Source organism: Aethalodelphis obliquidens, unplaced genomic scaffold (genome assembly GCF_003676395.1).
Source record: "Aethalodelphis obliquidens isolate GAN/ISIS:26980383/991018 unplaced genomic scaffold, ASM367639v1 scaffold20, whole genome shotgun sequence".
Taxonomy (NCBI): Eukaryota; Metazoa; Chordata; class Mammalia; order Artiodactyla; family Delphinidae; genus Aethalodelphis; species Aethalodelphis obliquidens.
Window position 1 is genome coordinate 15,255,924 of NW_020837964.1, and position 23,407 is coordinate 15,279,330.

A 23,407-nucleotide genomic window follows, 5' to 3' on the forward strand; every position below is an offset into this window, starting at 1 on the left:
TTAAGAACTTTTGTAAAACAATTAAAAAAGCTTTTAAAGATAAGCCATAACCGAAGAAAAGATGTCTGTAATATGCATACATATACATCCAACAAAGAAGTCATATGCAGACTATTTAAATAACCCCCACAAATCAATCAGAAATGAAATATCTGCAAAAGAGAAGAGCACATCAGAGAAGAGAAAACACAAATGGTTCATCAACACATGACAATCTTATTATTAATGATGTAACTGCAAATTAAAACCAAAAGATACCAATTCAGACCCAAGAGACCCATAAAATAATGACAATATTTTAAAATCCTAACAAATCTCAGTGTTGCCAGAATGTCAAGCAAGAGGAATTTATGCATATTGTTAGTGAAAACAAAACCAGTATAGGCACTTTGGAAAATAAGTTTGGAATTTCTAGTAAAACTGAACATGCACATATTCTCCAACCCAGTAATCCTATTCCCAAGTGAACAGAGCTTAGAGAATATAGCCTAGATGTGTGTATATATCACATATGCAAAATTTTCTTAGCAGCATTATTTATAGCAACATAAACCATTAAAGAGCCTAATTTTCCATCAATAATGGAATGGATAAATATTATATGGCAGTGGAAATGAAAATGAAAGTACAGCTATATTTACCACCATAACTGAAATTTACAAACATGATTGTAAATATATTAAAGAGGCAAGCACAGAAGAATATATGCAAGATGGTTCCATGCACATCAAGTTCAATATCAAGCAAAACTAAAGACTCTGTCATTTAGGAATCCAAATATAGTTGGGAAAACTATAAAGAAAAGTAGGGGACTCATTAAAACAAATTTCAGTATGGTGGTTAACTCTGAGGAAAGTAAGTGGGATAAAACAGGGAGCAACACACAGGTGCTTTTAACATACTGGTGTGTTCTATTTCTCAAGCTGGGTAGTATGTACATGGATATATGTTTTATTACACACACACACGTTTCTCTTTTATATGAAAACTACTTTTAAAAATGTACGATATCAATAAAGATAACTTACAGAGACATTTCATCCTAGGAAACAGTGGTAGCTAAACATTTCAAAGGAACTTTAGATTATAAGTATCCAAAGAGTTACTGGGAAGAAAAAGAACACTGATAAAATAAGAATGAGAGATCATAAAACAGGCAAATATTAAAATGAATGTCTGGGCATAAAAAACAGATGTTGTAATTTTAAAATCCATTTAAATGGGTAAATAGTTACCTGGACAAAGCTAAAGAGAGAATTAGTGAATTTCAAAATAAGGGGAAAGAAATCCCCCAAAGTGCAGTAAGAGAAATAAAAAGATGGAGGATATGAAAGAGAAGTCAGTAGATATAGAGGATAAAATGCAGAGCTCTAATATAGAAAGCACCAGGAGAAGAGAATAGAGAAAACTAAAGAAGCAATATTTGAACAGATGATGGCTGAGAATTTTCCAAACATGCAGAAAAATATGAATCGTCAGATTACAAAGGGCCAGCAGGCATCATTTGGAAGTTAAAAAAAAATAATCACAGTTTGACCCACATTATAATGAAACCACAGAGCATTAAGGGAAAAAGAGAAAAACATAAAAGATGCTTTCTAGAAATACACTGTCTACAAAGGACAATCAGATTGACAGCAGACTTCTCATCAGTAGTAACAGAAAATATTACCAAAATGTGGAGCAAAAAATAACTGTAAACTTAGAATTCTATCGCAAAAGAGAGAGGGTGAAAAAAAAATTGTTTCAGACATTAAAAGCTTTTTATAAGGTAATATAAATTTTTTTATAGAGAAATTTTACTATCTGCAGCCTTTATTGAAAGCAATACTAAAGATGTACTTAAACAGGAAGAAAATCAAACCCAAGAGGAAGCAGTGAACAAAGCAAAAATGAGCAAGGATATTCATAACAGGGTAGTGAATATCAGTAATAACTGATTGTAAAATTAGTAAGTATAATAACAATAAGAATGTGTTTAAAAACTTGTGTGATGAGACAGTACAGGGTATCCTATACAGAGTACAGACTCTGAAGCCAGACTGGGTTTGAATACGAACCAAAGTTCCCCTTAAAACTAAAAATAATGACTAAAGAACACTCATGACATCAAAGGAATATAATTTACTTTTTTTGTCTTTGTTGACTAACTGTCATCTTTAATAGATCAACAACAGAAGATCAATACAGGGGCTAAAAAGAAAGACAAGTGTGATTTTCAGACCAGTTGAACTTTTGTTACAAGTCTTAAGCGAAAGATATTCAGAAAGATAATCTTCATATTGTTCAAGCAAATTTTTCATGGATGGCTAGTTTGGATATTCAACCAGAAATTAAGTATGTTATATATTTGACAATTTCTATCTTTTTATAATATTCTTCTGTAGAAATGTGATCAGACAGAAGACAGAAAGGTAAAGGAATAAAACTGTTTTGGAGACAGCTAGCCCACTAGGCCAGGAAGAGAACTAATATCCTGGATTAATAAAGTTGACAAGTTTCTTTTAGTCTCTTATATTAACAGTAGCCATAGAATAGAATTAAGGCTTGCTTGATTTCTTTGGGTCACAGCCAAAAAACTGTTGCAATTCAATTATATGCTTAGTTCTGTAAGTATTTAAGTGCTTACTATATGCTAATTTGCAGTGAATTGCTTCTATCTAAAATCACCTCCTTCCTATCATTTTACAATGATGGAATCCCTGACCCCTTCAGAATCCCAAAAGGATGGCCACCAAGTTCAGTCTTGTACTTTTTGGATAACTAGCTCAATTTCAAACACAATGGGCTTTTCTTTGGGTTGAAAAGATTCCACCAAATGGCTTTCACTTGGCAAGCAATACCTTACTCCTGTCTCACCAGGATCTCCCCTTTTTGTGAGTCATTTCTATTTGATTGCTAATAACTATCATTTCTAAGGCTTTGGTTATTTTACTCCATTCACTCTCTAAGTATTTCCCTCTTTCATTATTTTGGGAAGGTTTACTTAAGTCAGAATAAGTGTTATCACCATGCATTCACTTAACTAATATATACTGGGCAATCATCACATGCCAGGCTCTGTGCTGGTCAGATCATGTTATGCTTCTGCTCAAACCCTCTTAGGTTTCTCATCTCCTTCTGAGAAAAGCCCAAGTCTTTACCATGATATACAAGCCTACCTTCCCATCATCCTCCACAATCTCTCTGACCTTCTCTCTGTTATTCTCACTCTCACTCTGCTCTGCTTACACTGGCTTTCTTGCTGTTCCTCTAACAGGACAGGAATATTCTCACCTTAGAATTTTGTGTTTGCTGTTCTCTCTGCCTGAATCACCCAGATAGCCACATGATTCCCTCCTTCACCTCTCACTTTACTCAAATGACAGCAAGGATTTCCCTGACCTTACATTAGATTACATTATCAGTCTCAATTTTTCACTCCTCTGTAGTAGCATTACATATCCACACTCTGGCCTTATGGTGGCCAAAATGTACATCCTTGCCCCTAGACTTTAGACTTGACCATGTGATTTGCTATTGCCACTGGGAAGTTACTGGACATGATTCAAGCAGACTTAAAATGGTTTGTACTACTAGTCCTGGGCTCTTATACTCCTGCTTTTTGCCATGGAGGCTAACATGATTTGATATTCCACTGGTGCCAGAAAAATGGGAGACACATGGAACATACCTGAAACTGAGCCATAAACTGGAGCCAAGTCTAGCCTGGATTATTTCAACCTCAGGAAACCCACAGATATGTCTGGTGTTGAAAGGCCACTGATTTTTAGGTGGTTTGGTACAAACATTAGTGTGAAAATAGCAAAGAGAAAGTGAAAACAACTGCCAACATCCAGATGATCCTCATCCCCTTTCCTTATTTATTTTTCTTCATAGAAGTACTTAAGTTTAAATTACTATATATTTTATTTATTTGTTTATTGTCTATCCTCCGGCATACAGAAATGTACATGCACATATGCACACAAATAAAAGTTCTATGAAGGAAGTAATTTTTGTCCATTTTGTTCATTGTTATCATCCCTGCATGACAAAGGATCTGGCACATAACAGGTACTCAGCAAACATTTTGCTGAATGAATAAATAAACAATACAAAGTCCCTGCACTCATGAAACTTAACACTTTAGTGGGAAAAGCCAGTGAGTTAACAACTACACAAATAATAATAATTAGATAGTTGTGAGTGTTATGAGGAAAATAAAACAGAGGAATGAAACAGAAAATGTTGGAGTACAAGGAAGAAGGGTGTATAGATGATTAAAAAATTGTCAACAGGGGGTGCCATGTAAGCTGAGTCCCAATAAAGAGCCCTGCATGCAGCTGGGAGAAGACCATACTATGCAAAACTGAGAATACAATGACACTGAGGCAGGAGTAGGAGGAGACAAAGAAGAGGCAGACAAACACCCTATCACTAGGGCTTCATGGGCCTCAGAATAGTCTTTGGATTTCATTCTAATTACAGTTGAAAGCCTTTAGAAAGGTTTATGCAGGAAAATGATTTATTTTTAAGGTCACTTTGTTTATTATATGGATTGTAGAGGGCAAGAAGGGAAGTAGGGAGACAAGTACAGTGGTCAGGTTCAGGATAGAGGTGGTGGAGGGGTTGGGATATCTTTTGAAAGTAGAAGCAGCAGGACTGACTGACTGACTGACTGACTGAATGGATGTGGCATACAAGAGAAGGAGAGGCATCTGGAGGCTGGAGAAAAAGGAATCAAGGATGACCACTTAGTTTCTGGCCTGAAAAATTTACCAAATGTTAGTTTCATTAATTGAGTTGAAGATGAGCAGTTATGGGGTAAAAGACATCATGAGCTCTATATTATACATTTATTGATCAACTCCTCTATACAGGGTTGTGCTACACAGATGACACAGGTACCTGTTCTGAAGAACACTTATGCCTTTGTCAGTTGCTAAACAGAATCAATAGTTTCACAGCTAACTGTATAATACTGGACTCAACTCAGACAAAAATAAATAAATAAAACAGTCCAAGGAAGATGTTTTTACTCTCCTTCCCTCCTTATTAAAAGAATCCTGGTTTGTTTTTTTAGTTTAGTTTGGTTGAGGCAGCTATGTGACCAGTTAAAGATACTTATCTCATGCACCACTTACGATATTTAGAAAAAGGGGGGAGAAGAGAACACATATTTGAATCATATACATTTAAAAAATTTGTAGAAGGATAAAAAAGAGACTAATACCAGTGGTTACCTGTTTCTTGGGGGGGCAGTATATGAAAGTGGAAGGATGAAGGAGGTGTGATATGAAAGGGAGATTCTCACTAATCTACCCTTCTGTACTTTGATGTTTTAAGTTTGAGACTGTATTGGCTATTTAAAAAAAAAAAGAAATAATTTAAAAAAATACTCACCTTCCATAGGTATGTATGTGTATACATACACACACACACACACCCCCATACACTATGGAATACTACTCAGCCATAAAAAAGAATGAAATTTTGCCATTTGCAACGACATGGATAGACTTGGAAGGTATTATGCTTAGTGAAAGAACTCAGACAGAGAAAGACAAATACTATATGTTATCACTTGTATGTGGAATCTGAAAAAAAAAAAAAGCTACTGAATACAACAAAAATGAATGAGACTCACAGATACAGAAAACAAACGAGTGGTTACCAGTGGGGAAAGGGAAGGGGGGAGGAACAAGATAGGGATAGAGGATTAAAAGGTACAAACTATTATGTATAAAATAAATAAGATACAAGGATATATTGTACAGTACAAGGGATATGGCCAATATTTTATAATAATTATAAATGGAGTATAATCATTAAAAACTGTGACTCACTATGTTATATACCTGAAACTTATATAATATTGTAAATCAACTATACCTCAATAAAAAAAGTACTCACCTCCTCAGATTCCCTCACAAGTAGGCATGATCATGTGACAGTACTAGCCAATGAGATATAAATGAAAGTCCCTGAGGACAGTTTCACTTTCTTGATAAACACAAGGCTAGCAAGATAAATTTTGCCCTTTGTTATTTCTCCTTTCTCCTTACTTGGGATGTAGATACAATGCCTGCAGTCAGAACAAGCATTTTGACTGGAAAAACAAAAGCTGCACACTAACTATGGAAGAGCAGGAAATTACCAGAAAGAACCTGGGTCTTTGATGACTTCCTCAAGTAGATGAACCAGCTCTGAACTGCCTACTTCTGGACTATTTATTTGATTTTTTTTTTAATTAAAAAAATTTTTTTTGGTTGTGTTGGGTCTTTGTTGCTGCACGTGGGCTTTCTCTAGTTGCGGCGGACGGGGGCTACTCTTCATTGCGGTGCACAAGCTTCTCACTGCAGTGGCTTCTCTTGTTGCGGAGTATGGGCTCTAGGCCCGTGGGCTTCCGTAGTTGTGGCTCATGGGCTCTAGAGCGCAGGCTCAGTAATTGTGGCGCATGGGCTTAGTTGCTCCGCAGCATGTGGGATCTTCCCAGAACAGGGATCGAACCTGTGTCCCCTGTATTGGCAGGCAGATACTTATCCACTGCGTCACCAAGGAAGCCCTGGACTACTTATTTGAAAATAAGGAAATAATATGGGAAATTGGATAAAATATTGGATTAATCTACTGTAGATAAGATAAAGTTGTAACTGATATAGTTTTAGAACCCACATTAAAGCTTGTACTATAATATAACCAATGGGTGGTCACAACAACAGTAAAATGTGTCATAAGGAACATAATGTCCCCAAGGTACTTCTAAGTTAACTTCTAAAAACAGGATAGTATTAACAAGTAATCATAATTTCAAAGTCTCATAATTTACCCACTCTTGTATGTGTTTGTTTTCCTGGATTCCTCACATAAGCGATGTGTAAGCGTCCCTATTGGTTTCTTATCTTATGTAAGTCATGGAAAGATACTGTGAAAAGCATAGGCTTGAGGATCTAAAGAGAATTCTGGTTCTTGGTCATGTAAAACCATAACCTTTAGATACAGCTCAGGATTTGGTTTAAAATCACTCTGTTAACATTGTATTTTTAAAATAAGCACTGCAGAATAGATTTTTAACATTACAAAGCCTCAAGTCCTACTATTTTAACGGAGAGGAATAGTTTAAGATAATGACAATGAGGATACATTTTAAGATGAAGATGATGATATTTTAAGAAGTAAGCTTGCAATAAGAATTATTCTTATGTTCAAGTTTGACTTACTGTTTTTAATTTCTTTCATAGAATGCTATCTTCCAAAAGCACTTATAAGAAGAGAAAATGTTTGTGTTAGAGACATCCTTTCAACCCCTCTCTACTTTGGAATGAGGTATGTCATTCAGTATAACACAGAGTTTGGTCCTTCTATTTATAAACACTGCAGATATTAAAAGAAACATTTTTGAGAAACAGAGCTAGTGTAAAAATCAAATACTGCAGTGATAATGTCAGCACATTTCCTTCTAACTAAAAACAGAAATAAATTTTATTTTAAAGATTTTAAGTCATGTTTGTAATGTAAACTATCACATGCCCAGGATATTGTAAAAACTTCAAGAAAACTGAACTGATGTAGAAAACTTTTTCAAGTATTTGGATAAGAAAGAAAAGTAGAAGATTCCTACTCTGCTCTAAGTATAATCACTTATAATAGGTTGACCTTAACTATTAAGACTTGTCTGTGGAATTCATTTCCATGAAATTGACCAGATAATAGCAAGAAGTTTTGAATAGGCAAAAACTCTTGCTTATTCAGGAGCATATATTATTTCTGTGCTACAAGTGGCCATGTCAAATGGTTGCAAAATGACTTAGGCAATTCTGGAGAAGATTTTGATATCAGAACTTAGATTGGTAATACAGTTTTAAAATTACATGTTCTTGGAAATTAATAAAAGTAGATAGTCAAATCCAGGCAGGATTATAATCCACGGAATCATTTAATCAAGATTTACTGATATGAAAAATATAGTCCATCCAAATTTTATTTCTAACAGGAAAAGAAAGACTGAATTCAATTAAAACATTTTAAAATATTGATCAAAATGCCAGAGTACTGAAAGCTTATTAACTAAGAAATGAGTGTTCTCTAAACAGTCCTTTGAGGAAGGATTTTGTTTTGCTGTTTGTTTTTTTCTTGGGCTTTGTGACTAGGAAGACTTTCTTGGGCTGATTCAGTCACATACATGTAGGCTGATCATCAGCTTTTGGGAGGAGTGGTACCAAATGCTCTAAGACTATTCAATTTCCATTTTGATGAAGCCATGTATATAAGAATTAAGGTATAAGCCTTAGTTAACTAAAGAAAGTAGTCATCAGGGGAAAAAAAGTGCATGACTGTAATTATCACATCTATGATGGTTGACAAATCCTGAAAACACTTTCATAAATGATAATACAATACACACTATATTCCTGAGAAAATATGTATGACATACATTGGTTATACATTTCATTCTTCTAAATGTATTATAGATTCTTAGACCTGGTAGTAAAAAGGAATATGCAACATGCTGAAGAAAAAAAAAAAAAAAAAAAAACAATACCAAAGAATCCTAATAACCCTTCCGGGCTACCTTTCCACAAAAATTCCAACCTATAAACTCTGAAGCAAAAATTACTATCAGACTCAGCTTCTACACTTTGGCTTCTTAGTATTCTTTTCTTTCTTTTTTTTTTATTAATTTTTATTGGAGGATGGTTGCTTTTTACACTGTTGTGTTAGCCTCCACTGCACAACAAAATGAATCAGCCATACACATACAGATATCCCCTCCCTTTTGGACTTCCCTTCCATTTAGGTTACCACAGTGCATTAGGTAGAGTTCCCTGTACTATACAGTATGTTCCCATCAGTTGTCTATTTTATACATAGTATCAATAATGTATATGTGTCAATCCCAGTCTCCCAATTCCTCCCACCCCACCCCTTTCCCCCTTGGTATCCATATATTTGTTCTCTACATCTGTGTCTCTACATCTGCTTTGCAAATAAGATCATCTATACCATTTTTCTAGATTCCACATATATGCGTTAATATACTATATTTGCTTTTCTCTTTCTGACTTAGTTTACTCTGTATGACTCTCTAGGTCCATCCACGTCTCTACAAATGACCCAACTTCATTCCTTTTTATGGGTGAGTAATATTCCATTGTATACATGTACAAAACCCAAAGTTAGTATAAGGAAGGAAATCATAAAGATCATATCAGAAATAAATTAAATAGAAATGAAGAAAACAATAGCAAAGATCAATAAAACTAAAAGCTGGTTCTTTGAGAAGATAAACAAAATTGATAAACCTTTAGCCAGACTCATCCAGAAAGAAAGGGAGAGGACTCAAATCAGTAAAATTAGAAATGAAAAAGAAGTTACAACTGACACCATAGAAATACAAAGGATCATAATCTATGATCTTAGTTTTTTTTAGTTCAAGCCAAAGCAGTGGTCAATATCCTTAAGATTTGTAGGGAAAGAAGCAATCAGAAAAGGTACTTTGACTTCCAGTTTCAGTCACCTCCATGAGAATATAGAGAGAGATGTCACATATTCCTAGTTAGTACCATTTCATTCTTCCTAGTGGTTAAGTCATTCCTTGGTAGTAAGCGAAAGGACACAGAAAGGTGCGTTAACTCTTTCAGGCCACTTGGTAACTATTTGGTATATAGCTACTGAAAGGCACTAAATGTACCCTTCAGCGCATGACTTACTATCTCAAGTCACTCAAGCACTAGGAGAAAAACATTCCATTGTTGTTTAACATTATGTATTGGGTTGGCCAAAAAGTTTATTCGGTTAGTGACTACATTGTTCAATAAAATTCTTGGTGAAAATGAAAAATGTCTTTTTACTTAAAACTGAACAAACTTTTTGGCCAACCCAATACTAGATTTTGCTGCTATTTAAACTGGGTCTATGCAAAAGTTTTAGGAGATGATATTCAAATGCAAATATATATGTATGTGTATATATATATATATATATCAAAGGCTCTGAAAATAATAAAGCTATCAGGCAACCACTACACTCCAGATTGTATTACACCTTAATAATGCAATCTTCTCAAATGTTTTCATGCAAAATGAGACCATTTGTTTAAGCCAATTGTGACAGTGACTTTAAAAACTGAAGAGGATGCACATGTGCACATACACACACACATATGCATACACACAAACATACAGCTTAATGTAGGAGAAATGGAGTAAGTATTTCATAAAGCATTGAAATGTATGTACAGATGTGATTAGAAGATACAGACTGTGAGATCAAATATCCATCTTAAAATTTCAGTGCTTTGGTAAGAGAAAAACAACATTGTTTTGCACTTAGAAACCTGTTTCTAATCAACTGAGCTACTCCTATGGGGTCAAATAAAAATGATTAGCTTATTAAAAGCATAGCTTTGCTATTTAATAAGCAAAAATGATTGAAAATTCTGCTCCAGATCCTGCTAATTTTAGTGTTTCTAGTTAAGCCTGCAAAATGGCATTCATTATTAGTGTCTAGATTCATTAACAATTCAATTTATAGATATTAATGCTTATAATGCATGCTTCGCTTGCCAAAACTTGAAGAGAAATTGTTTCAATTAGCTTTCATGGATCATGAATCCTACCGGCTGGGTATTTTTAGACAAAAGATACAAACACATCCCCAAGCAATGCTAATGCACAGCTGGGACTCGTGTGTAAGGTCACTTGAGCTAACAGTTTAAAAGGAAAAACAGTAAATGAGTTCTACCCAGATAAGCAAGACAGGGACAGTCTTCTGTTTCCAACCAAATATTTGAAAGGCATAAACACACCTTGAGAAAAATGGCAACAGAATTATTTGCTTTTGAGATTTCTAGAAGATAAAACCATTAGACAGAAATTGGCAATCTAAACTCAGCAAGCAGTATCCAGCACATAAGACAACGTGGGAAGTCTCAGTGAGAGATCTTAAATTGTCCCTTTGTAGAAAAGAAAGGGGATTTCTTAGAAGTCTCAAGCTTAACAGAAATATAAATTCTGTCACTTGCACAAGGGCCACGCTCTAGGTAGAAGAATAAAAAAGTAGATTGATGTCCGAAATGATCTAGAAGAGAATTCAGATTTAGAGAAAATTATTAATTCTCCATTTCATTTTGGGCAGCATAAAACTAGCTCAAAGTTGCTAATTAATGTCAATAGCAAAGAACACCCTTAGGTAAAAGAGGGTTTTTGGAGGATCTCCACCTCTTCGAGGTACATTTCTTTCACACAAATCTTCATATAAATTGAGGACAGTAGCCCATCCTTGCACTTTTCACTTAGTGTAAAGTAGTGCAGTGTAGTGTAGTGAAGCCTAGCATAGCATAGCATCATGTCTCCATCCACGTGTGGTCTGTGGTTGTTTGTAGCTTGGTATTTAGCAGAGTATGAAGAGAATAAGGTAACTTTCACCTTAAAACTAAGAGATATTTCATTTGTCTTCAATGAAATGCTGACCCACATCACATACTTAAGAACAGATTGAATAATCATTCTTGAGTGCCTCAAGAACAAGTCCAACTCCCGCAAGGATCTCTTGAGAGAATCTTAGAGAAGTTTAAAGTTAGTAGTATGAAATCAAAATTAGGTTTGAGAAAACCATGAGATTCCAGAAAACTAATGAAACACTAAACTCTAAGAACATTAATGTCATAAATGTACAGTTGGGAGAAAGAGAGCATGAAAAGCATATAAACTTTTCAGGAATATTTTAGATGAGGAAGTATGGAAAGATGTAAAATGTCTCTTCTAAAACTAACTGAACTTTGGATTAAGTCTTAGATACCGGTCTGGAGGAACAATAAATACATGTCTAGAAGAAATATTCATTTCATTATTATATTTTTTAGACTTAATAGTGGTATAACATCTCCATTGACAACTGGGAGTTTATTATAAATCATTACTGCCACAAAAGACACTTAATAAAACTCACAAATATAAAGATTAAAATCTAGATTTCTGGGCTTCCCTGGTGGCACAGTGGTTGAGAGTCCACCTGCCGATGCAGGGGACGCGGGTTCGTGCCCCGGTCCGGGAAGATCCCACAGGCCGCGGAGCGGCTGGGCCCGTGAGCCATGGCCGCTGAGCCTGCGCGTCCGGAGCCTGTGCTCCGCAACGGGAGAGGCCACAGCAGTGAGAGGCCTGCGTACCACAAAAAAAAAAACCCAAAAAACTAGATTTCTGAAAAAAATGTAAATACAAACAAAAGGAAATCTGATTCCCTCTAGAAGGTTATAAAAACTAATGCATGAGAATGAATTAAAGGATGATGGGAGAAAATGGGAAAACAATTTAGAGGAAAAAAGTGAAAATTTCAGTTTTTGATAGAATAATTTGGAGAAAGATCTAAAAGACTGACAGAAAAAGGACTAGGCTGAAAGCAGTATGTACATGGGACTAAACACACACAAAAATGATGTAACCCATTTGTTTGTTCAGTCAGTATGATTGTAGAAACATGTAAAGTGCATTTCCCACCCTGCCAAATTCATAATAACTAAATTATTCTTGAAAAACTACAATTTATTTTTTAAGCCAAATAAGTTATTTAATAAGTTAATTGGCCCAAATGCACACACATAAACACACATACACCCAAAACAGAATGACAAAGGCCATGGTCACTGATGAAATCATTAGCACTACCACATTACTATTCAGGTCCATAATTCATTCTTTAGAGTCCATAGGGGCCTGGTTTGCTTTGCCACACTGAAAATAGAGAACAGCAGGGATCCCTGTTACAAGAAGCTCACCTCCCCATTCTTTCATAAGCTTCCTCCAGCTTTTAAATGCTCTGATTATTCTTTCGTCTCTCTGTGGCTAACATATTACTTAAGGTACTTCTTCCTCCCTGCTCCTCCCATACCTCTATAATGGATGTAAAGGTCAATGACCCCCCTCCTCAGGAATAGTAGTATTTTCAGCAAGGAGTGTGGTGAGGTAGTCATGGGATTCCCATTTCTGTTAACAGACTTGAAGGCTATATTCCATCACTGAAAATCTAACCCAGGCTTCTGATGCTGAGAACTATATTTTCACATAATCTATACTACCTACAGAGCCAATGCATTTTAGGTTGTAAGCCAACAAAGGATGTTTTGAGGATGACAATATACAGCAATAAATATAACTGGGTATACAGATAATCAGAAATCCAAACTGGAATATATTAACATTACGGAGCAGTTTGAGAAGGTGGCTAAGTGGAGAGATCTTGAGCTAACTACATCTCATAATTTTGAGGAAACAAATTGGGTGGTGGGTGATAGTCAATACTACTTCACCCATAAGATAAACATTTCAGTGCTTTTCCTATAATGACTTCCTAGAGGAACAAAAAGGAAATTAGTTCAACGTAGTACTATGCAGAACAAATGACATAAATATTACAATTTCATGAAGGCAGGCATACCATCTTATTCACCAATGTATGCCCATGGCCAACCCTAAAATAACGCCTGCCACATAGTATGCACTCAAATATTTGTTGAAATAATAGATATATTATTCCTCACAATATGGCCAAAGTTTCTTCTTACAGAAAACAAAATAATAGTAGCTTCTATCAAAGGTTGTTCGTGAGGATTAAAAGAAACCAAGCAGTAATGTAAGATGATAACCTGAGGGGAAAGTGAAATCTGGTAAAGGGTATACCCAGACTCTGTACTATCTGTGCAACTTTTCTGTAAATCTAAAGTTATTCCAAGATAAAAAGTTCAGTTAAAAAAACATATCACGCAAAACACTTAAGCCAGCATCTGATATTTGGCTGGTATGATCAAGTATTTCCTGACCCTCCTCACAATATCACCCATGCACTCAGAGGAATCAACAGCATGCTAGTGATGCTGACCAAGGGGACTTACCAGCCAACTGACAAATCACAGTAGAGATTTGCTGGCTTTATCTATTTGTTGGTTAGTGCCTGAAACCCGTAATGGCCCTAAATTATTTTGAATATTCTCACTAGATACTACTGAAGGACTCTACCACTACCACCCCTCACTTTTTCTTTTTTTCTCTCTTATACTTTTTTATCCCATGGTAGTTTTATTTCTTTGTTGTCCTCCCAAGTGGTACCCATTGACACTTACTGGCATTTCTTGGTGGTGACTCCCAGTCTAACATGTGGTCACTAAAGCTACTGCTTTTGGAAGAGAAGAGTTAGACTTTATTAAAAATCTAACTCTGGGGCTTCCCTGGTGGCGCAGTGGTTGAGAGTCCGCCTGCCGATGCATGGGATAAGGGTTTGTGCCGCGGTCCGGGAAGATCCCACCTGCCGCGGAGCGGCTAGGCCCGTAAGCCATGGCCGCTGAGCCTGCGCGTCCAGAGCCTGTGATCCGCGGCGGCAGAGGCCGCAACGGTGAGAGGCCCGCATACCGGAAGGAAAAAAAAAAAAAATCATCCCCTTGAAATGCAAATAAATGTTTCCACAGATAATTTTCCAAATAATGGTGAAATAACTGCCAAATTTCTACATCTACATATGAGAGTTTTGGTGGTATTTATTCCTGCAACTGACAATTATTATATTTTTAAAGTTCTTTCAGAAAAAAGAATTGGTTCTTTCTAGACAGTAATCTTTTTTTATATCAGAAAGTTTGAAAAAAAAGATTTAACATTGATTATCAGTCTATCTATCTCACTTCTGAAGAATATACAGAACCATTCTTGAAGGCTTCAGAGCAAAACAAATACAGTGAATGGAATCAATTTCCTCATAACTTCTACTAAAAACTGGAAATGAGTTACCATTTTTAAAAAAAACCAACATTAATTTTAAAAACACTGCTTCCTTAAAGATGAAGTAAATGTTTTCAAAGAAAAATAAAACATTGATATAGTCAAAATATACTTTGCCTAGGCTTAAAATACATCAGAAATTACTACTTCTTTAAGTCAGAATCATAGAAACAAAAGATATGCTTTGACAACTCCCAATACTTTAAGCTATCTTCTTATAATGGAAACATGCTTATCTGCCTCCTTACTCGCTTCCCATTCCCAGTCCAGGTCTTTGCTTTATCTAACTCTTTGCAAAACTGAAAGAAAATAAGGAGTAAAAATGAAAGTGAAACAAGAAGCTGTAAATATTTTCCATGGACAAGGCTGTGAGGATATATTTAAATGTTAGCTAAGTTGGGGGAAAGTAGTATTTTACCTAGTCCAGTAGTTCTGGTTCAGACTTTGTGGTTTCAGGATCTCCTTTATGCTCTTAAAATTATTGAGAACTCCAAAGAGTTTGTTTATGTGATTATAACAATTAATATTTGCAATAATGGAAATTAAGAAAATTTGAAAACATTTACTAAATCATTTTAAAACAATAAATCACTACATATTAATGACACATTTTTATGAAAATAATAAATTCCCTATTCTAGAATATATACATATTTGTTTCCATACAAAAATAAGGTTTTATATCACGAGCATCAAGGGAAAGTGATGCTTCAGAAAGAAGTGCCATGTTTATTCCCACCTCAGGGGAGTGAAATAAAATGTACAAGACACCAGTTTGAGTGTGACAAACACAGAATCTTAGACAACAATTTTCTCATATTTTAATATAACATTTATGGGGTTTTTTGGTAAAAATTTATACGCAGGGAGACAAAATTGCATAATTGTCTGATTGTGATCAGAATAAGCATAGCATGGCTTCTACTTGGATACACTGGTTCTCACCTAGAAAAGCTCCAAGTTATCAATGACCTCATAATTAAAACAGCTTGCCTTCTGCTCAGAGTTCTTTAACTAGGTTGACTCTTTGGTAAGATATACTTCGAATTATATCTGTTAATAAAACCTGGACTGGGGTTACCTTCAAATTAGCTGAACCTGAAGCTAATCCATAGTATTCTTAGAGACTCTGGATAAAAACATGTCCTATAGACAATTAAAAAAAGTCTTTAATCTGTTATCACCAATAACCTCACAACAGGATTCAATATATTAGCATCTGGGGTTTCATTCAATACTGAATATTACTAAGAATTACTAGGATTTTCACCTTGTCAGATACAGCTAGCAACTAGACTTCCAAATAATTTTTTTTTTACCTTGTACAACACAACTAGCATAGACTTCTACATAAAAAGGCAAAATTTAATGAAAGAAAGACTGATTTCTCCCTGTTTTATTTCTAGTCAGGTAAAAGCTTTATGTCTATCAAGTAAAGGGGTATATACCAATTTCACATGCATGAGACTTGCACAGCATTTGCAGTAACCAGCGCTGTTACTCAAGTGTGCTTTAGCTGAAACTAAAGTAAGCTTCTGCTTTGCTGACAGTGTTACCTCATATAACATTGCAGTCTAACACTAATGATTACAAATTTGGCTGATTAGACTCTCTATGGGTAGGTCCCAGAAATCTGTACTTACTGAAAACTTCCCTGGTGATTCTAATGTAGTCAATCAGACAAGTTTTTGGATTTAAACAGTACTGCTTCAGAATTAATAGAGAGCCATCAGTTATAGCATAGGTTTTCATATCAAAATGTATTTTTCTTTAAAAAGAGAAACTCTGTTAAATTAGCTAAACAAACACAACTGACAACCACAATGCTCCTTTTGGTTCCTTGAACAGTTAATTCAAGTTCATTCTCACCCGTTTTGCAAATGCTCTTGTCTCTGGCTGGAAAATTCTTTTTCATCACACCCGTTCCCCTTTCACCCAGCTCACTCTTCCTCTCAGCCTACTGGTCTCAGGCCAATCATTTTACTTTCCTAGCCTTCTTTAAGGATCCCTTGCCCCCCATCTCCAATTTCCCCTCCTTTATTTATCTTTTTCCTGTTCACTTCCTTTGTGCTACTTATAGTCTAGAATTATATTGTCAATTTATCTTTTTACTAACCATCAATCTCTCCCCACTAAACGTTTTTCTTTTCACCATGATAATCCTACTGCCTAGAGCATTTGGTGGAGGGTAAGTTATATTAGCCAGGGATTTTGAGGGGCAAGCAACAGACACCAATCCTAGTTAATTAAGCAGATAGGCTACCCAGTCAGAAACAAAACCCAAAGAAGCATGCCACAGAACCGGGCTGGTGAGGAAACTACTGTCTTTAGCTCTGGGTGTTTACACTGCTGACTCCACCGAAGTGGAGTCTGCCATCTCTGGAAAGTGGATATGGCTTTACTCACTATTCTGCTGGCACAACAAACCACTAAAAACAAAATTCTGGTCCTTCACAACACGAGGTCTGATTAAAAAATGTGTCTGTTTGGCAGAGCTTAGGTTTGAGGCCTGCAGCCCTTTCAATAACGTTGCATTTTCAGCCTCTACTGTGGTAGGTGAGCTTGGCTTCATACAGAGGAGTTCCCAAATATAAGGGATTCAGCTAGTAGATGGCCAAGATGAAGGATAAATGTCTCCATTAATATAAGCTCTCAAATATTTCTTGAATGAATAAATCATAAAACATATTCAAAAATATTATTAGAATAAGTTTTAAATAATGTAATCATGAATTTTCTAGTATTTAGCTGCTATCAATTACTCTTTATTCTAATTCTGGTTTCCTCCTTCTAGACTTGAATAAAAAACACCTGCGCTTCCAAGCAGCTTGAATTTCCTTAACAGCAATGTGAGAGACAATGTGAGATACTTTTCAAATTCCCCTTGGATGAAGGATTTGTTGCCCAGCTGCTGAGAGAGTGGTCAACCATCATCTGACAGGCCCTTCTACGATGGCCTCAACTGCAGAAACCCACATTCTCTAAGGTTGAGTCTCTTCTCAGGGCAGCCTGCATCCAACAACAGATCAAAATGGGAATATAAAGGCTTGACCCTCTTGCCCCAACTCCAGATAACTCTACAAAGCTAGTCAAGGCCCAGAGTTCTTCATGGGGTCAGTCCAGGATGGCATTTGGCCTTCCGGCAGCTTGACTTTTCCTGCTACCCAGTCCTGCTCTCTTCCCCTGCCTTCACAAATGTTGACCCCAAGGGCACTCCTTAATAAACACCCTGCAAGCTAAACTCCCTTTCAGAGTCTACATCCTGGGGAGCCAGCCAGGGACAGTTAGTACCATTAGTGATTCAAGAAAGCAAGCATTCAGATGGAGTTTGGAACTGAAACACTCACCTCCTGGCTGACAGAAAAGTGGCATAAGGGAACTTTCTGAGGTGATGTAAGTACTGTATACTTAAATTGGGTTAGTATCTACATTTGAGTACACTTAAAATTTGTGTAAATTTGTTTAATAAAATAAACAATTTTAAGTAAAAATAACTTTAAATTAAAAAATAAAATGTTTATGTAATTTGTTTAATTTATTTTATTGTTTATAAATTATACCTCAAAAATATATAAAGAGAGAGAAGGCAGAAAATTAAGAGTATCTTATTGATTAGGTGGCTTCTAGTACCTTTCACAGTGGGCACTGACATATGATGTAAAAAAGATAGCAGAAAAGGAACAAATATCAGCTAATAGGCAGTGAGTGATACCTTCTGGTCTCCAATGGAAGGTGTTAGTAGTTTGGAAAGAAGACCTTTTGTGAGGCATTCTCATTGTGAGTATATAATTGATACAAATCTATTAAAGTTAAAGATGATTAGGTTCAACCAACAAATTGTTAAAATGAAATCATGTGTTTGCTGCCATATTCTATCTGAATAAGATAAATCATTATCAAGACAGTACAGGTAGAACAAAGTAATTACCAGGATATTTTAATTTTCTCCCTTAAGCTAAATAGCTTTTCAACATAAATAAAAATAGCAGTTACCGCCTGAGAAACTATTTAGTGTTCAGTGCTCTTTTGATTTTGCTTCAAAATTCCAGTGAACACAGAACAAACAATTAAATTTGAGGGTGATACATAACTAAGCCTTTATCTAAATAAGTACCTAATCATCTCAAGGATCAAAATTTGAACTCTTTGGTGGGCTTTTATTTAAAAATGCAAAGAAACTGATAGAACATTGAATATCCTCAACCAAAAATTAAATGGAAACCAAGAAATATCACTAAGAACCCTTTCTCTAGTTTTATTTTTAAATGCCACTACTATATAGAATTCTGGATAATAAAATTTTTAAATTATATTTTTACTCTTCTTTCCCAGTACTTTCCCCTCTTCCTCCACCCCACAAAAAGTCCCTGATTTTAAACAAGTAGGATATAACACTGAAGTTACCTCATAGCTATGGTGTCTTTATTATTTTCAGAATATACATAGAAAAAATGGAATTGAGAAATAGCTTGCCTCAAGGAACAGTTCAGGTTGTAAAGCACTGAATCAACCAAAGCAGGAATTCTCAACCTTACCTTCCTACTAACAGATTCTAGATTGTAGCCTGAAGAAAAATATGTACCTAAACATCCTATGCTGAAAAATTATTTCGCTTAGAAAATAAGTTAAACCTCCTTTATGCAGAAGCAGGTTTCTTGGTGTGATTTGAGGTTAGTGAGACAAAACCACTCCCTTATTAAGACATATCCAACTATGGAAATAATGTGCAGCTCCAAAATTAGTAACTGTTTTATTATTACCACAGTGTGGAAATAAAGCATGTTCTTTTGCTCTGTTATTCAATCTGGTTAATTATCCATGTAAAGTAAAGTTATTCCTGGCAATTCCAAAGCCAAAACTCTGACTTTAACATAGTTAGGGTTAAAAGAGAGAGATTGCTGCTAAAGGAAAAAAGTTCTGCTTAATATATATGCTATACTTTACTGACTCAAAGGAATGTGATCCAACAACCACTAACACTGAGCACTCTGGTTTCAAAGCTAACAGATAACTCACTTTTTTGCTCAGACAACCTACATGATATGAGTTACATTGGTTTTATATATCTATATCTATACCTATATCTGTATCTAACAATGGCAGCATTCAAAATGCTAAAATAGGGACAGGAAGAGGAAGAAATTCAGAAAGTATTCAATATAAAGCTTCCATGAGCACCACTGTATTTAGTGGGTTTACTTAGGCAATGAAGCACAACCAACAATTTACAGCACAAATATAGTATTATAAATCATGACAATGCAGATATTGTCAAACTGGATTAAAAAAAAAAGATCCAGTTATATGTTCTCTACAAGAGATATACTTTAAATAAGTTGAAAGTAAAAGGATAGAAAAAATATATATAAATTCACACAGCAACCCTGGACCAGCTATACTAATACTAGGCAAAATAGGGTTTATAGGCAATACTGGACCAGCTATACTAATACTAGGCAAAATAGGGTTTAAAACAAAAATATTACTAGAGATGAATAGAAACATTTTATAATGGTAAAACTGTGAATCCCTGAGGAAGATTTAACAATTATAAACATACATACTCCTAACAACTGAGCCACAAAATATGTGAGGAAAAAGTGACAGAATTGAAGGGAGAAATAAACAATTAAAAAAATAATGTTTGGGGAAAAAAATAATGTTTGGAAATCTCAATATCCCACTTTCAGTAATGGATAGAACAACTACAAAGACCAGTAAGGAAACTGAAGATTTGAACAACACTATATCAACTAACAGGGCCAAAGAGACATCTAAAGAATACTCTGCCCAGCAACAGCAACACATATATTCTTCTCAAGCGCACATGAAATGTGCTCCAGAATAATATTTGGCCTTACGTTAGGCCATAAAATAAGTCTCAATGAATTTTAAATGACTGATACCATACAGAGTGGCCTGAAATTAGAAACCAGTAACATAAGGAAATCTGGGAAATCCATAAATATGTGGAAAATAACAACACAATTAAATAGTCAATTAATCAAAGATGAAATAACAAAGGATATTAGAAAATACTTTTAGAAGAATGAGATTAAAACAAAACATAGCAAAATTATGGGTAAAATTATGGGACACAGCTAAAGAAGTGCTTATATAGCAATTTATAGCTATAATGCCTATATTAAATAAGATCTCGAATTAATAGATCAACTTTCCACAATAAGATACTAGAAAAAAGAAGAGAAAACTAAACCTAAGGCAAGCAGGAAAAAATTAAATAGTAAATAGTGGAAATTAATGAAATAAAAAATATTTTTAGGGCTTCCCTTCCCTGGTGGCGCAGTGGTTGAGAGTGCACTTGCCGATGCAGGGGACACGGGTTTGTGGCCCAGTCCAGGAAGATCCCACATGCCGTGGAGCGGCTGGGCCCGTGAGCCATGGCCACTGAGCCTGCGCATCCAGAGCCTGTGCTCCACAACAGGAGAGGCCACAACAGTGAGAGGCCCACGTACCGCCAAAATATATATATATATATATATATATTTTTTTTTTTTAGAAGGCAGAGAAAAATCAAAACCAAATGCTACTTCTTTGAAATGATTAACAAAATTGACAAATCCTTAGCTAGACTGACCAAGAGAAAAAGAGAGAAGACTTAAATTACTAAAAGCAGAAATTAAAGAGGAAACATCACTACTGACCATACAGAAAGAAAAAAGATTTGAAGAAAACACTACAAACAATTTAAAACAACAAATTAGATAACTTGGATGAAATGGACAAATTCCTAGAAAGACAGAAACTACTTCTTGAAACTGGCTCAAGATGAAATAGAAAATTTGAATATCTCTGAGAAACTAGTAAAGAGATTGAATTAGTAGTTTAAAAACTTCCCACAAGCCCAGGCTGACAGCTTCACTAGTGAGTTCTACTACACATCTGAAAAAGAATTAATTCTATGTCTTCACAAATTGTACCAAAATTCAAGAGAAGGAAACACTTCTTAAATTATTCTATGAAGTCAGCATTACAAGATAACAATACAAGACAAAGGCATCACAAGAAAAGAAGACTACAGACTGATGTCTCTTATTAATATAGATGAGAAAATCCCTGACAAATACTAGCAAACTAAATCCAGCAGCTCATGAAAAGATTATACTTGATGACCAAGTGAGATACATCCTAGGAATGCAGGAATGGCTCAACATCTGAATCAACACACACCCATATCAATAGAATAGAAAGGCAAAGATCACATGATTATCTAAATTGAAACAGAAAAAGCATTTGTCAAAACCCAACACACTTTCATGATTAAGAAAACACACAACAGATTAGGAATAGAAGTGACTCAGCCTGATAAAGAAAATCTAAGAAAAACACACAGCTAACATCATACCTGATGGTGAAAGACAATGTATTCCCTCCAAGAAAAGGAAAAAAAAACAAAGACATCCACTCTAACCACTTTTGTTCAACATTGTACTGGAAGCTCTAGCCAGGGTAATTAGGCAAGAGAATACAATAAAAGGCACCTAGTTGAAAGCAAAGAAGTAAAACTATCCCTATTTGTAGACAAGATGATCTTACATATCAAAAATCCTAAGGATCCACTAAAAATCCAGTAGATACCATAAATAAGTTCAGTAAGGTTGTAGAAATGTACTTCTAATATACACTTAAACAATCTAAAAATGAAATTAATAAAAATATTCCACTTATGTCATCAAAAAGAATAAAATATTTTAGAATAAATTTAACAAAAGAATTTAAAACTTATAGAATAAAAACTATAAAACACTGTTGAAAAACTATAGAATATCTACATAAATGGAAAGACATCCCACATTTATCGATTGGATGACAATATTATGATGACAATACTTCCCAAATTGATCTACATATTCAGTTCAACCTATATCAAAATAACAGCTGAATTTTTCAGACCCTAAAATTCATATGGAAATGCAAAGGACTCAGAATAGCCAAAATTACCTTTCAAAAGAAGAAGAAAATTGGAAGATTCACACCTCCCAATTTAAAAACTTACTACAGAGCTACAATAATAAAGATAATGTGGTATTGACTTAAGCACAGATGTATAAATCTATCACATAGAACTGAGACTCCATAAATAAACCTTTACATTTATGGTCAACAGGTTTTTGTTGTTGTTGTTGTTTTTGCAGTACGCAGGCCTCTCACTGTTGTGGCCTCTCCCGTTGCGGAGCACAGGCTCCGGACGTGCAGGCCCAGTGGCCATGGCTCACAGGCCCAGCCGCTCCGCGGCACGTGGGATCTTCCCGGACCGGGGCACGAACCCATGTCCCCTGCATCGGCAGGCGGACTCTCAACCACTGCGCCACCAGGGAAGCCCAACAGGTTTTTTTGTTTTTTTAACAAAGGTGCCAAGACAATTCAATAGGGGAAAACAGTCTTTTCAACAAATAGTGCTGGAACAACTGGATATCATGCAGAATAATTAAGCTGGACCCTTTCCTCACACCATACACACAAAAATAACTCCAAATAGATCATAAGCCTAAATATAAGAACTAAAACTTTAAAACTATTGGAACAATATTTAGGGGTAAATCTTTATGACCTTAGGGTGACCAATGGTTTCTAAAATATGACACCAAAAGTATATGGGACAAAAGAAAAAAATAGGTATTTGGGGATTCATCAAAATTAAA